Consider the following 12,644-nt stretch of genomic DNA (forward strand, 5'->3'; position numbering starts at 1 on the left):
CATGCCGCGGTATTTTTTGTGTCCATTTTGAGAGAAGGCGCACTCGAATAAGAGCCAACAAAGGCATTTTGAAACAAATAGCTGCCACTCTAACAACGCAAACGTTTGTATAATTCAAATCGTGTGTGTTATGTTAACCATTCATGTGACGCCACGTGTCTTCGTTTTAATGGCTATAGGACGTGCCGTGTGGACAACTGCTTGACTGAACAGGAGGCGTGCGAGCGCAGTCCGGTGCGCAGGCTGACCGAGAGGCGTGCAAGCTGTCCTCCAATGCGCAGGCTCACCGGGAAGCATGCGAGCTGTACGTTGTGCAGGCTCATTGGGAAGCGAGCCCTTTGACTTCCATGGCCGACCGCTGCTTAATACGGGTGACCTTACTGTTTGCCTCACATTCCCCTCCCTCCCGCATACCTCCACCAATGCCATGGCACAGAAGGATCATCTGCCACTAGTCTTTAAGTTTGGTGAAGTCGACTCCGAGCCAGAGGAGATAGAAAATAAGGAGGAATGGGGCCTCATGGACATGGCCCAGAACGAGCTGCCCGCGGCGGTTGCTGCCCCGCTCCCGTCCTAGCTCCCATCCCCGCGCCCGCGCCAGCGACTATCCCCGTAGCATTGATGGGCTGGTCGCCGAGCTCTATCGTAGAGCTCGAAGCCGCGGGCGTCAGCGAGGTCTCTGAGGACCCGCGCGAGCTCGTGTACATGCCAGCGCTAGCGCCTATGCCCGTGCGCGCCCCTCCAGCCACTGCGGCGCCGGTCCCCATGTGTTTGGCTGCACCCGCCGCACCCGTGCCCGTGCGCGCGCCCCCTTAGCGGCATGGGACGCCGCCGTCGACCGCTACCTCTCAGCGCTGCCAGTTGCCGTCCTCCCGCGCCCCGCCTGACAATCGCGCGACGACATGATGTTTGATTTACAAGTGAAGAACATTCTGTGCTGCATTGAAGACTTCAACAACGGCGTCCCGGAGGACGACAACGACAACGACGGCGCGGCACGCCGCCTCCGCCGCTTCCGGAAACAGTTTTTTTCTTGGGTTTAATACTGTATCTCGATCATATGAATATAAATTCGCAGTATGACTGAATGAAATATATGGTTTGATTGAACTTGCGTTTTTCTCTCTTAATGTACAGACTTGTCAAACGATTTTCTTTTGAAAAACGTCAATGGTTTTTAAATATAAAACACTCATCGCAAATGTTTTAGTTAGAACACCCATATGCAAACCGACAGCTTCCCCAGGAAGCCAAGGGAAAATGTGCCAAGCAGGATTTGTGCAGCTCTTGATCGCAAACGTTTTAGATAGAACACCCATATGCAAAGTGAGAGGAGGGTTTTTGCATCTCTTCAACGCAAATGGTTCTTTTGGATGACCCGTGTGCAACCACTTACAAAAAAATTGGTAAGATTTGCATCTGTCATATTGGGTATGTTACCATTTGTCAAACTGGAAAGATTGACATTTGTTGATCTAGTAACCTTGCCATTTGTCAAACTTGTAACACTGCTATTTATCAAACTATGAAGCTAAAAATCACTAGCAGTATCTAATTTTTGCAACTAAAATTCAGTAATTAAGCATAGATTTCATTCATAGATTAAGCAGTCGTTCTTTGTACAAACAGTTCAACTCGACAACTGACTCGACCAAACTTTTCACCAATTGTTGCCAACCACGTACTGAAATAGCTAGTTCTACTTTATATACTAGCTAATTTTAAGTACGTTGTACAGTTCCACCACATCTATAGTCAGATGAACTGAACAAAATAGCCCCTAAATACTACTACTACGGAGGCGCTTTGTACTACTTCCGGCAGCCTCTCCTCTACCGAGCGCGCTCAGTAAGAGGCAGAGGAGGAGCAGCCTACCAACGAGGATGACAACTGCAATACTGTGCCTGCCGTTGCTGCACGTTCAGCGACGCTTACATCGAACGCCCTCTGCCGCTCCAGACGACCCCTCTCGAAGCGGTGGTTCTCCTCGTAGATCTCCTGATTGAAGGAAATATGCCCTAGAGGCAATAATAAAGTTGTTATTCATATTTCCTTATATCATGATAAATATTTATTATTCATGCTAGAATTGTATTAACCGAAAACTTAGTACATGTGTGAATACATAGACAAACAGAGTGTCCCTAGTATGCCTCTACTAGACTAGCTCGTTAATGAAAGATGGTTAAGTTTCCTAGCCATAGACATGTGTTGTCCTTTGATGAACGGGATCACATCATTAGAGAATGATGTGATGGACAAGACCCATCCGTTAGCTTAGCACTATGATCGTTTAGTTTATTGCTATTGCTTTCTTCATGACTTATACATGTTCCTATGACTATGAGATTATGAAACTCCCGAATACTGGAGGAACACTTAGTGTGCTATCAAACGTCACAACATAACTGGGTGATTATAAAGATCCTCTACAGGTGTCTCCGATGGTGTTTGTTGAGTTGGGATAGATCGAGATTAGGATTTGTCACTCTGATTGTCGGAGAGGTATCTCTGGGCCCTCTCGGTAATGCACATCACTATAAGCCTTGCAAGCAATGTGACTAATGAGTTAGTTGCAGGATGATGCGTTACAGAATGAGTAAAGAGACTTGCTGGTAACGAGATTGAACTAGGTATGGTGATACCGACGGATTGAATCTCGGGCAAGTAACATACCGATGACAAAGGGAACAACATATGTTGTTATGCAGTTTGACCGATAAAGATCTTCATAGAATATGTAGGATCCAATACGAGCATCCAGGTTCCGCTATTGGTTATTGACCGGAGATGTGTCTCGGTCATGTGTACATAGTTCTCTAACCCGTAGGGTCCGCACGCTTAAAGTTCGATGACGATTTGTATTATGAGTTTATGTGATTTGATGATTGATGGTTGTTCGGAGTCCCGGATGAGATCACGGACATGACGAGGAGTCTCGAAATGGTCGATAAATAAAGATTGATATATTGGACCATGTTATTCGGACACCGGAAGTGTTCCGGATAGTTTCGGGTAAAACCGGAGTGCCGGAGGGGTTACCGGAACCCCCCGGGGGAACTAATGGGCCACCATGGGCCCTATTGGAGAGAGAGGAGGGCAGCCAGGGCAGGCCGCCCCCCCTTGGAGTCCGAATTGGACAAGGGAAGGGGGACAGCGCCCCCCTTTCCTACTCCCTCTCCCTCACCTTCCTTCCCCCTCTCTCCCTCTTGGTGGAATCCTACTAGGACTTGGTGTCCTCGTAGGACTCCCCTCCTTGGGCGCGCCCCCTAGGGCCGGCCGTCCTCCTCCCTCCCTCCTTTATATACGTGGGGAGGGGGGCACCCCAGAACACACAAGTTGATCTTTTAGCCGTGTGCGGTGCCCCCTCCACAGAAACACACCTTGGTCATATCGTCGTAGTGCTTAGGAGAAGCCCTGCGCCGGTAACTTCATCATCACCGTCACCACACCGTCGTGCTGACGAAACTCTCCCTCGGCCTCAACTAGAACAAGAGTTCGAGGGACGTCATCGAGCTGAACGTGTGCAGATCGCGGAGGTGCCGTGCGTTCGGTACTTGGATCGGTTGGATCGCGACGACGTTCGACTACATCAACCACGTTACTAAACGCTCCCGCTTTCGGTCTACGACGGTACGTGGACACACTCTCCTCGCTCATTGCTATGCTTCTCCTAGATAGATCTTGTGTGATCGTAGGAAGTTTTTTGAAATACTACATTTCCCAACACTGATTCCTCGCCTCTGAGGCGGCGTGTGCCGCAGCCACGGCGGCGGTAAGGATCTTTGCATGCTCGACGAGGCGCTCCTCCTCCTCCCACAGGAACTTGGTGTAGCACGCAAGGTCGCTGACGCACATGCGGGCATCCACCTCCAACTCGCGCCTTCAGGCGGCGGTGGCGGAGCGGGTGATGACCCCGACAGTCGATGGTGGGCTGGCGGCCACGGCGGCCGACGATGGGGTGGCGGCTACGACCACCACCTCCCGCCTTCGGGCCGCGGTGGCGAGCAAGTGATGGCCACGGTGCCCGGCAGTGGGGTGGAGGCCACGACGGCCACCTCCCGCCTTCAAGCCGCGACAGCGGAGCGGGCGATGGCCCTGGCTTTCGACGGTGGTGTGGCGGCAACGGCGGCCGACAACAGCTGCCGACGGGCAGCGGCGTCGGAGCGTGTGGTGGGTGTTCCGTGCACACCCAACAGGGACGCCACGCGCACTACACTACGCCGGGGACTGCGCCGCCACCGCGGTGTAGCCTCCCAGCTGGAGCTGTCCTCTGATGACGGCGGAGTGGCTGAGCGAGGACGACAGAGCGGTGCCATTGGCGATTGTGGGAGAAGTAGACAAGATAAGCTACAGGGAGGGAGGGGAAAATGCGACGCAGGACTCGCCGGCCGTAAGGGTTTATATAGTAGGCCGGTAAGCATTGGGATTTTGGGGGATTTCACCGAGCCAGGTGGGAAGCTTGCACGGGAACCTGCGAGGTTGTGCGGGAACGGGCTCACTGACGATTCATTGGCGCCACCGTTTGGCCAAAAGAACGCCCCCGCGCGCTGCGCAAGCTTGCGCTGTAAGCCGTCTGCGGCAGCGGGGTGACAAGACGTGCGGGAGGAGGACGAAAGGCCACGTACACATACGGTTAATAAAAAAACATTTGCGATTTAATTACCTACTATACCCCCATCCTGGTTTATAAGTAGGATTTAACTAATAAAATACGAATGCATGTTGCCAAAGATTATATAGTTGGATTCGTATTTGAACATAGTTTCCAATTATATAATTTTTATAATGTGCATTAACATTTTGTTGGTTAAATTTGAGGGCAAAGTATGGCACAAAATATAAAGGGGACTATAGACCAAGACGGAGGTAGTAGCACACAGCCGCTCTCTACGCAGTGACGCATTTGTCGGCCAGCTTGTAGGCGACCATTTCCTGTGTGTTCAACTACTCTAAGTGTGTGGTTGCTTGCGGTTGAGGCGGCCGAGGCCTGCTCTGCTCGCGTCCCGCCGCACACGCTCTGCTCTCACGTCCCTCCGGGTGATCTGCCCTCATCCCTCCACGCGTGCTGCCAGTGTTTGGGGCCGGCGCACGATCACGCACGTTCGTGTGCATGCGGTTGCGCCGGGCGCGGCGCGATAATGCAGTTACCCGTTGCAAAAACTGCCATGCGGACGCGCCGAGAATCCAGGCCGCCCGGCCCCCATTTATTCCTGCGGCCATTTACCTTCATCTCTCGTGTCACATGACACAATAAGCACACCCACGACGACACATATAGAGAGGACATCCAGCGGTTCCAATGGCGATCCCCGTGGCTCCAATGGTGCTCCCAGCTGCCGAAAACAACAACGGCGGGCAGTTCACCACGCATCACGTAGACACCCACGTGAGGAGAAGGCCCCCTCGGTGGTGTACACGAACGATCTGGTCTTGGTGGAGAGCTCCATCCAAACTATGGAGCAGTTCCTTGCCGAGGACAAGTACCAAGTGGTCGGCTTCGACCTCGAGTACACCATCGATCATGCTGGGCACAATCAGAAGGTTGCCATCGCCCAGTTGTGCGTGCGACATGACGTCCTCGTCTACCACTACCACCTGGCCACAAGGCCTTGCGAGCGCTTCTCCAAGTTTATCAACAGCTTTGACTACAATTTCGCTATGGTGGACACCACCAACGATCTAAAAGCGCTCAAGGTTTCGGGCTTGAAATGCTAGAATCTTGTCAACATCCAGGACCACTACAAGGTCTGGGGCAGCGATAACAACAAAAAGAACTCCCTGGTTGACCTCACCTCGGCCATCATCGACCCCTACTACATGAAGATGAAGGTTGAGAGCAAGAAGGACAAGAACGCCTGGCACAGTGTCTGGCATGAGAGACTGGATGAACAACACGTCACGTACGCGGCCAAGGACGCATACACAAGCTACGAGATGTACAAGCAGATCATTGACATGAGGGAGTTTCTTCTTCCTGCCCCAGACGAGGGATCGAGCCACAGAGCAGTGGGAGGAGCATCACAAGAAGTAGATGACTAGACGATCATTTCTCCTAGTTTAGAATGCATACAATTGTTTATTGAGGTGTGTGAATTATATGTATAGTCACTTATGTAATTCTTCTGTAGACAGAGCAAATCACACGGCTTATTAGCAGCAATCGTCTTATTATTTGTCTTCGCACACATTTCTTATTACGGACCAGTCTGCCGCGTATCACACACATCTTGTTCAGTTGAACTGTTTCTATTGTGTTGCCTAATCACACACAGTTCATCCTAGTGAACTGTATGCCGTATATCACACACACCCTCATCTTTTGAATTAACCGTTTGCCACTCATCGCACACGTAACTCCAATATGAACCGTGTTTGATGTCACCGCCATCGCAAACGTTTTGCATCTTTTTTGACGGTTTTATTACATCACCGTTTGTGATTGATGCATCGCACATAGTTCGTCGAAGGGTCTCTGATTCGACTGTCGCGTTCGAAGGCTCGGGGTGCCGGCGGCGTAGTAGTTTTTTAGTTTTTAAATTATGTCTTTTAAATTTGTACAAATGAATGAAAACCACCGGAATTTGGTCCTAATTCGTGTCATTTTTGTCAAAATTTAGCCGAATTTTAATTTCAAATAACGGCATCTGGGCAAACTTGGGGGGTCGGCTGGGAACCCGAGCCCCCCTGGTGAATTTACCGCCGGTTGGCTCCCATGCAGCGCTATTTCAAGCCCCTGGGGGGGGGGGTGAACGGATGGAGATGCTCTAACTGCCCCTCAAATGGATGTATCTAGCACCAAGTTAGTGCTAGATATATTCCTTTGAGGGGCAAGTTTGGGACAAGTTTTTTCGGACGGAGGGAGTATGAGTTTACTTTAACTACCCCTCCATCCCATAATATAAGAGTGTTTTTTGTCAAAAACGCTCTTATATTATCGGATGGTGGGAGTAGATGATATCCATGTGTTGGACAGAGGTAGTATTACTACTTATAAAAGTTTACAGAGGTGCTAATCCATTATATCAAATATAAATATTTTATCAATAATATGAAAACTATCAATAAACACACATATGCTTTATGGTATTTAATTATTTATGTGAGCTCTCATGCATATTTACTTGTTGAGGTGAGTCTTTTCATGCATGTTTACATGATGCTAAGGGTGGCATATGTGCACATGATGCCGAGGGTGGCATATGTGCATGTTAAGAGAAATATCTAAGTGAAGATTGACTATTTAGATATTGAATATTAGCAGTAAACCAAGTAAATTGGGCATCTTATCAAATTAACAAAGTAAAGCACAGACATGTTATCCATATCATGTTTAACGAAATGCAGGGCAACTGCTTCCATTGCGAGTAGAAGGAGTAACATTTTCAAATTAAAAGAAGAGGAGGAGAGAGTAGAGCATGGAATTTAAATTACAACATGCAATAATCTTAGTTTGGCTCAAGAGGTCTTTCAACTGGAGTCATCACCCTTCGTATTCCAACACCAACCCATTCCCTTCACCAATCCCTTTGCTTCTTCAGAAGCATATGGAAAACGTGTTTGAGCCGTGGTCGAAGTATTTCTAAAGATCCTCCATAAATTCCACCAAACCAATGCAATGACCGAGCTCTATGATTTTGTCGATTCCTTGTCCATGTTCGTGGAGGAGCGCTACCTCCAAGGACTAGAGTCTCGTTTTCAGTGCGCAGTAAGGAGACGTTTAGTCGAAGTATATCGAGTATGGATTCCCACAACTCCTTCGAATAAGGGCAGACTGTCAGCGGATGAGTCAAGTCCTCTTACGACTGAAGGCAGAGGGGGCATGTTGGGTTATGAGGCCATCCTTTATCAGGTTATGAGTGGTTAAACAACGACCCTTAGGTGACACCCACACAAAAAATTGGCACTTTGGTAGAGCATCTGATTTCCAAGTCAACGTGGTGAAATGAGGCAAGATGCATGTAATGAAGAGCAACACATATGTGGATGTCATGCTAAATTTTTCATTTGATGTCCATCTCTAGCTGAGAGAATCATGCCTTTGTGGGATGCAAACGAATAAACTGCAATTCGTTACATGGACCTAGGAACTGATTGATGGAGGTGGCCGAGAGGTTATCCTTGAAGTCCCACAACCATTTATTTCCCTGCATTGCTACGTGGATCATCCATGGCGAAGTAAAAGAACCTTGCAGGGCAAATGAAAAAGTAAAATGGGGCATCTTCTATATCTAAATAGTTATCCCTCACTAACCTATTTATCTTAACATGCAAGCATGCCATCTCAGTATGCAACATGCACGGAAAAAACCCATCTCAAAATAAAATTTTGCATAGGAAAAATCTCACCTGAACATGCAAACTATCCCCACTAACATATTTCTTTTCACATGAAACCATGCCACCTCAGCATGCAACATGAATGGGAAAAGACCAATCTCAACATGCAATTATGGATAGGAAAATTCAACCTCAACATGCAAACATGCATGAGAATTTCTATTTTATAATGCTATTTATATTTAATAAAAAATTACAACTATACAGTATCAGACACAATAGATCATATATGTATATTTTAACTCTTAGTTGCCATATTATCACTTCAAATATTCATGTTCCATACAATCATATTCATTGAAAGTTGTTATAAAACATTCCCACAACAACATGTGAGGTATCGTCTAGTTTTATCAAATAGTGTCCAAATTTACCCCCTTCCCATGCCCCCCGCTTGAAGCTCAAAATATACCAAACAAGTCGGATGAGTGAGAAAGGAGGTTGCGTGTGGGAGGTTCCCGAAGCCTACCTGGAGAATGTGGGAGGTTCCCGAAGCCTACCTAGAGAACTGAGTAGGAGAGATCCCACATCTACAAGCCGAGCATAGCAATGAAACATACACATGCGGGAGGCGACCGACCAACCAGCAAGTACACAAATGTGGATTTTTTCGCATGGAATGCAACAATGTGGATCAAACTGAACAAAGGCCACAAAATTCATCTCAACTGGTTTGTACCATGATGCGATTTGTTTTGCGTGAAAAATATTAATTGGTTGTGCAAAGGAAACAATCCCATTTCATGATGGCAAGATCTAAGTTACAAACAGAGAAGAAAAGTGTTTAACAAGTTAATTAAAGTAAACAAAGCTAGCCTGATTAATCAAACTGTACCCCGTATCAGTCCTAGTCTGGTTAATCTGGTCGTACCCTAGGGCTCTACAAACTGACCATACCCCATATAGGTCCTAGCCCGGGATGTAGCCGATGTTCAGTGAACCTCGTTAACAAACCTCGGTGTTGTGCCTCATGTGGTTGCTTGATACTCGGATGATCGATGATGGCATCGGATTATTCTAACAGAGGGGAAAGGAGCGGACCAAAGATAGGGGTGCTTTGGAACTCCTATTATAGGTGATGGGATGTTGATTCAAGCGAGGGGGTGTAGAAGCAGTTGATGTCGGTTTTGCGCATTGGCCCTAATGGCTACTAGGGAGGCTTTAAAGCACACTAGGAGAAGGAGAGGTCGTGAAGTGGCAGCGAGATAGCACTTCACGACACATGAAGAAGCAAGTAGAGGAGAGGACAAGATGGTGACCGCGTGCTCTGGCGACGCGCCCCCGCCCCTGGCGGATGCCGCGACCTGCACTCCCGCCCCGCCTTGCTCCTTGCCGGAGCCCCGGCCGGCATCCCCCTCGCCAGCATTGCCCTCCCGTGCCGGCCCCGCCTTGCCGTTCGGTGCCAACACGGTTCCGGTGGGCGGACCTCGACGATGACGAGGAAGCCTCCCCTGTCGCCGGTCGCCCCGGCCTCACACTCCCTCCCCGTTCCCTTGTTCTCACGGTGCCGACCAGCGCATCCGCTGGCTCAGCCTCCCTTAGTGGAGGTTCTGCCTCCGGCTCGCGGCGGCTGCCGCAGAATCGGCCGACGAGTTCCGCTCGTCCGCCTCGGGCCCAAGGCGCTGCCTTGCGGAGGTTGGGTGGATGCCGGTGCCGCTCCTGGGGGGTGGCTGGTCGGTCTGACCTGGGGACGGCTGATGTCTACTATGCAACTTTATTCTTGAGACACGTGTTGGGCCTCCAAGCGCAGAGTTTTGTAGGACAGTAGCAATTTTTCCCTCAAGTGGATGACCTAAGGTTTATCAATCCGTGGGAGGCGTAGGATGAAGATAGTCTCTCTCAAACAACCCTGCAACCAAATACAAGAAATCTCTTGTGTCCCCAACACACCCAATACAATGGCAAATTGTGTAGGTGCACTAGTTCGGTGAAGAGATGGTGATAAAAGTGTAATATGGATGGCAGAAATATATTTTTATAATCTGAATAAATAAAAACAGCAAGGTGCGTAGCAAATAGTAAACGGCCACAAAAACGGTATTGCAATGCTTGAAAATGAGCCCTAGGGTCCATACTTTCGCTAGTGCAATCTCCCAACAATGCTAACATAGTTGGATCATATGATTATCCCTCAAAGTGCAATAAAGAATCACTCCCGAGTTCCTATTAGCGGAGAACAAAAGATAGAAATTGTTTGTAGGGTACGAAGTCACCTCAAAGCTATTCTGTCTGATCGATCTATCCTGGAGTTCGTACTAAAATAACGAAGCTATTCTTTTCGATCAATCTAATGAAGAGTTCGTCCTAAAATAACACCAAAGCAAATTCATATTCATAATACTCAATCCACACAAAGAACTACAGAGAGACCCCAAAGTTTCTATCGGAGAAAAGATAATAAAAACGTGCATCAACCCCTATGCATAGATTACCCCAATGTCACCTCGGGAATACACGAGTTGAGTGCCAAAACATATATCAAGTGAATCAATGCGATACCCCATTGTCACCTCAAGTATTCATAACGCAAGACAAACATCATGTGTTCTCATATCTGAATATTCAATCCGACAAGACAAAACTTCAAAGGGTAAAGATTCAATTCATCACAACAAGAGTATAGAGGGGAGAAACATCATATGATCCATCTATATTAACAAAGACCATGATATAGATCACGAGAGAGAGAGATTAAACACATAGCTACTGGTACAAACCCTCAGCCCCGAGGGTGGACTACTCCCTCCTCATCGTGGTGGCCGCCGGGATGATGAAGATGACCACCGGAGATGAGTCCCCCCTCCGGCAGGGTGCCAGAACGGGGTCTAGATTGGTTTTCAGTGGCTACAGAGCCTTGCGGCGGCGGAACTTCTGATCTAGGTTCTCCCCGAAGGGTTTTGGAATATTTGTGATTTTATAGGGTAAAGAGGGGGTGCGGGAGGCCACCGAGGTGGGCACAACCCACCTGGGCGCGCCTGGGCCCCCTGGCGCGCCCTGGTGGGTTGTGCCCCCCTCGGGGCACCCAGGTGCTGCTCTGGCCCATTGGATGTCTTTTGGTCCATAAAAATCTCCGTGGAGTTTCGTTGCATTTGGACTCTGTTTGGTATTGATTTCCTGCGATGTAAAAAACAAGCAAAAAACAACAACTGACACCGGGCACTGGGTCAATAGGTTAGTCCCAAAAAATGATATAAAGTTGCTATAAAATGATTGTAAAACATCCAAGAATGATAAAATAACAGCATGAATATTTCACAAATTATAGATACGTTGGAGACGTATCAACGGCCCGCTCGTCGTGGCGCTCTTCTCCGGCGACCCCTCCTCGCCTTGCTCCGGCGTCCTCTCCGGCTCCCCTCATCGCTCCAGCCGCCAATGGTTCGGTAGCTCGCCACTCCCCATTCCGGCCGTTCATAGCCTCGTTTGGCTCCTCTGCGCTCCAGTTCCGCTCATCCACCGCGCCTCGTCGCCCCTGGCCGGCTCATGCGGCCCCCCTCACCTCGATGGCGGCGCCAGAGGCGGTGACCGCCTATGGAGGGGAAACCCTTTAGGCTGGTGTCGCGCCCCCGCCCTGGGCCTTGCCCTGCTGGGCCGCGACGCTCGGGCCCGCATGTGCCTTGTGGCCTGCCCGGCCCGCTGTGCTCTTGGGCCTTCGCTGCCGGTCGGGGTTGGCGGGCCTTCGGTCCTTGGGCCGGCGCCATGCCCTAGGCCCATCCCGCCCCTCCGCTCGGTTTGGCCCCCGTATGGCTTGCCCCGCCCCCCGAGTCTTCCTCCCGCCGCCACCCCTCACTACAAAAAAAGACACATCCGTGACATTTTGGGCCGAACGAATTCTTTTTCTATCATACATATGACACTTCTATGACGATAATTGTGACAAAACCCGGTATCATCATAGATGTGGTGGGCTCCTACTTCTATGACAAAAAATCATGACAGAAAATGGGCTTTTCGTCCTGGGCGGGCCGGAGACACAGCTGCATGACATTCTTTGGGCCGTCCATGACAGAAAAAACCGTGGTAGAAGCGAGGGGGAGGAAAATTTCGGGGAGTTCCCGGTTACGGTGGGAGGTCGGGGGCCGAGCGATGCGCGTTTCTCTCGTACACGTACGCATGTGTGTGCGAGGCGTTGGCTCTAACTGAACCTGACCGAGCGTTGGGCTCTAACTGAACCCGAGCGATTGCACTGCAGGCTACGCGTTACTGAACTCGAGCGATCGATCGATGGCTGTTAACTGAACCCGATCGAGCGATTCCTTCGCTACTGCTGCTAACTGAAGCCGATCAATTGGATGAACAGTGAG

The sequence above is a fragment of the Triticum aestivum genome, chromosome 5D (assembly GCF_018294505.1).
Source record: "Triticum aestivum cultivar Chinese Spring chromosome 5D, IWGSC CS RefSeq v2.1, whole genome shotgun sequence".
Lineage (NCBI taxonomy): Eukaryota > Viridiplantae > Streptophyta > Magnoliopsida > Poales > Poaceae > Triticum > Triticum aestivum.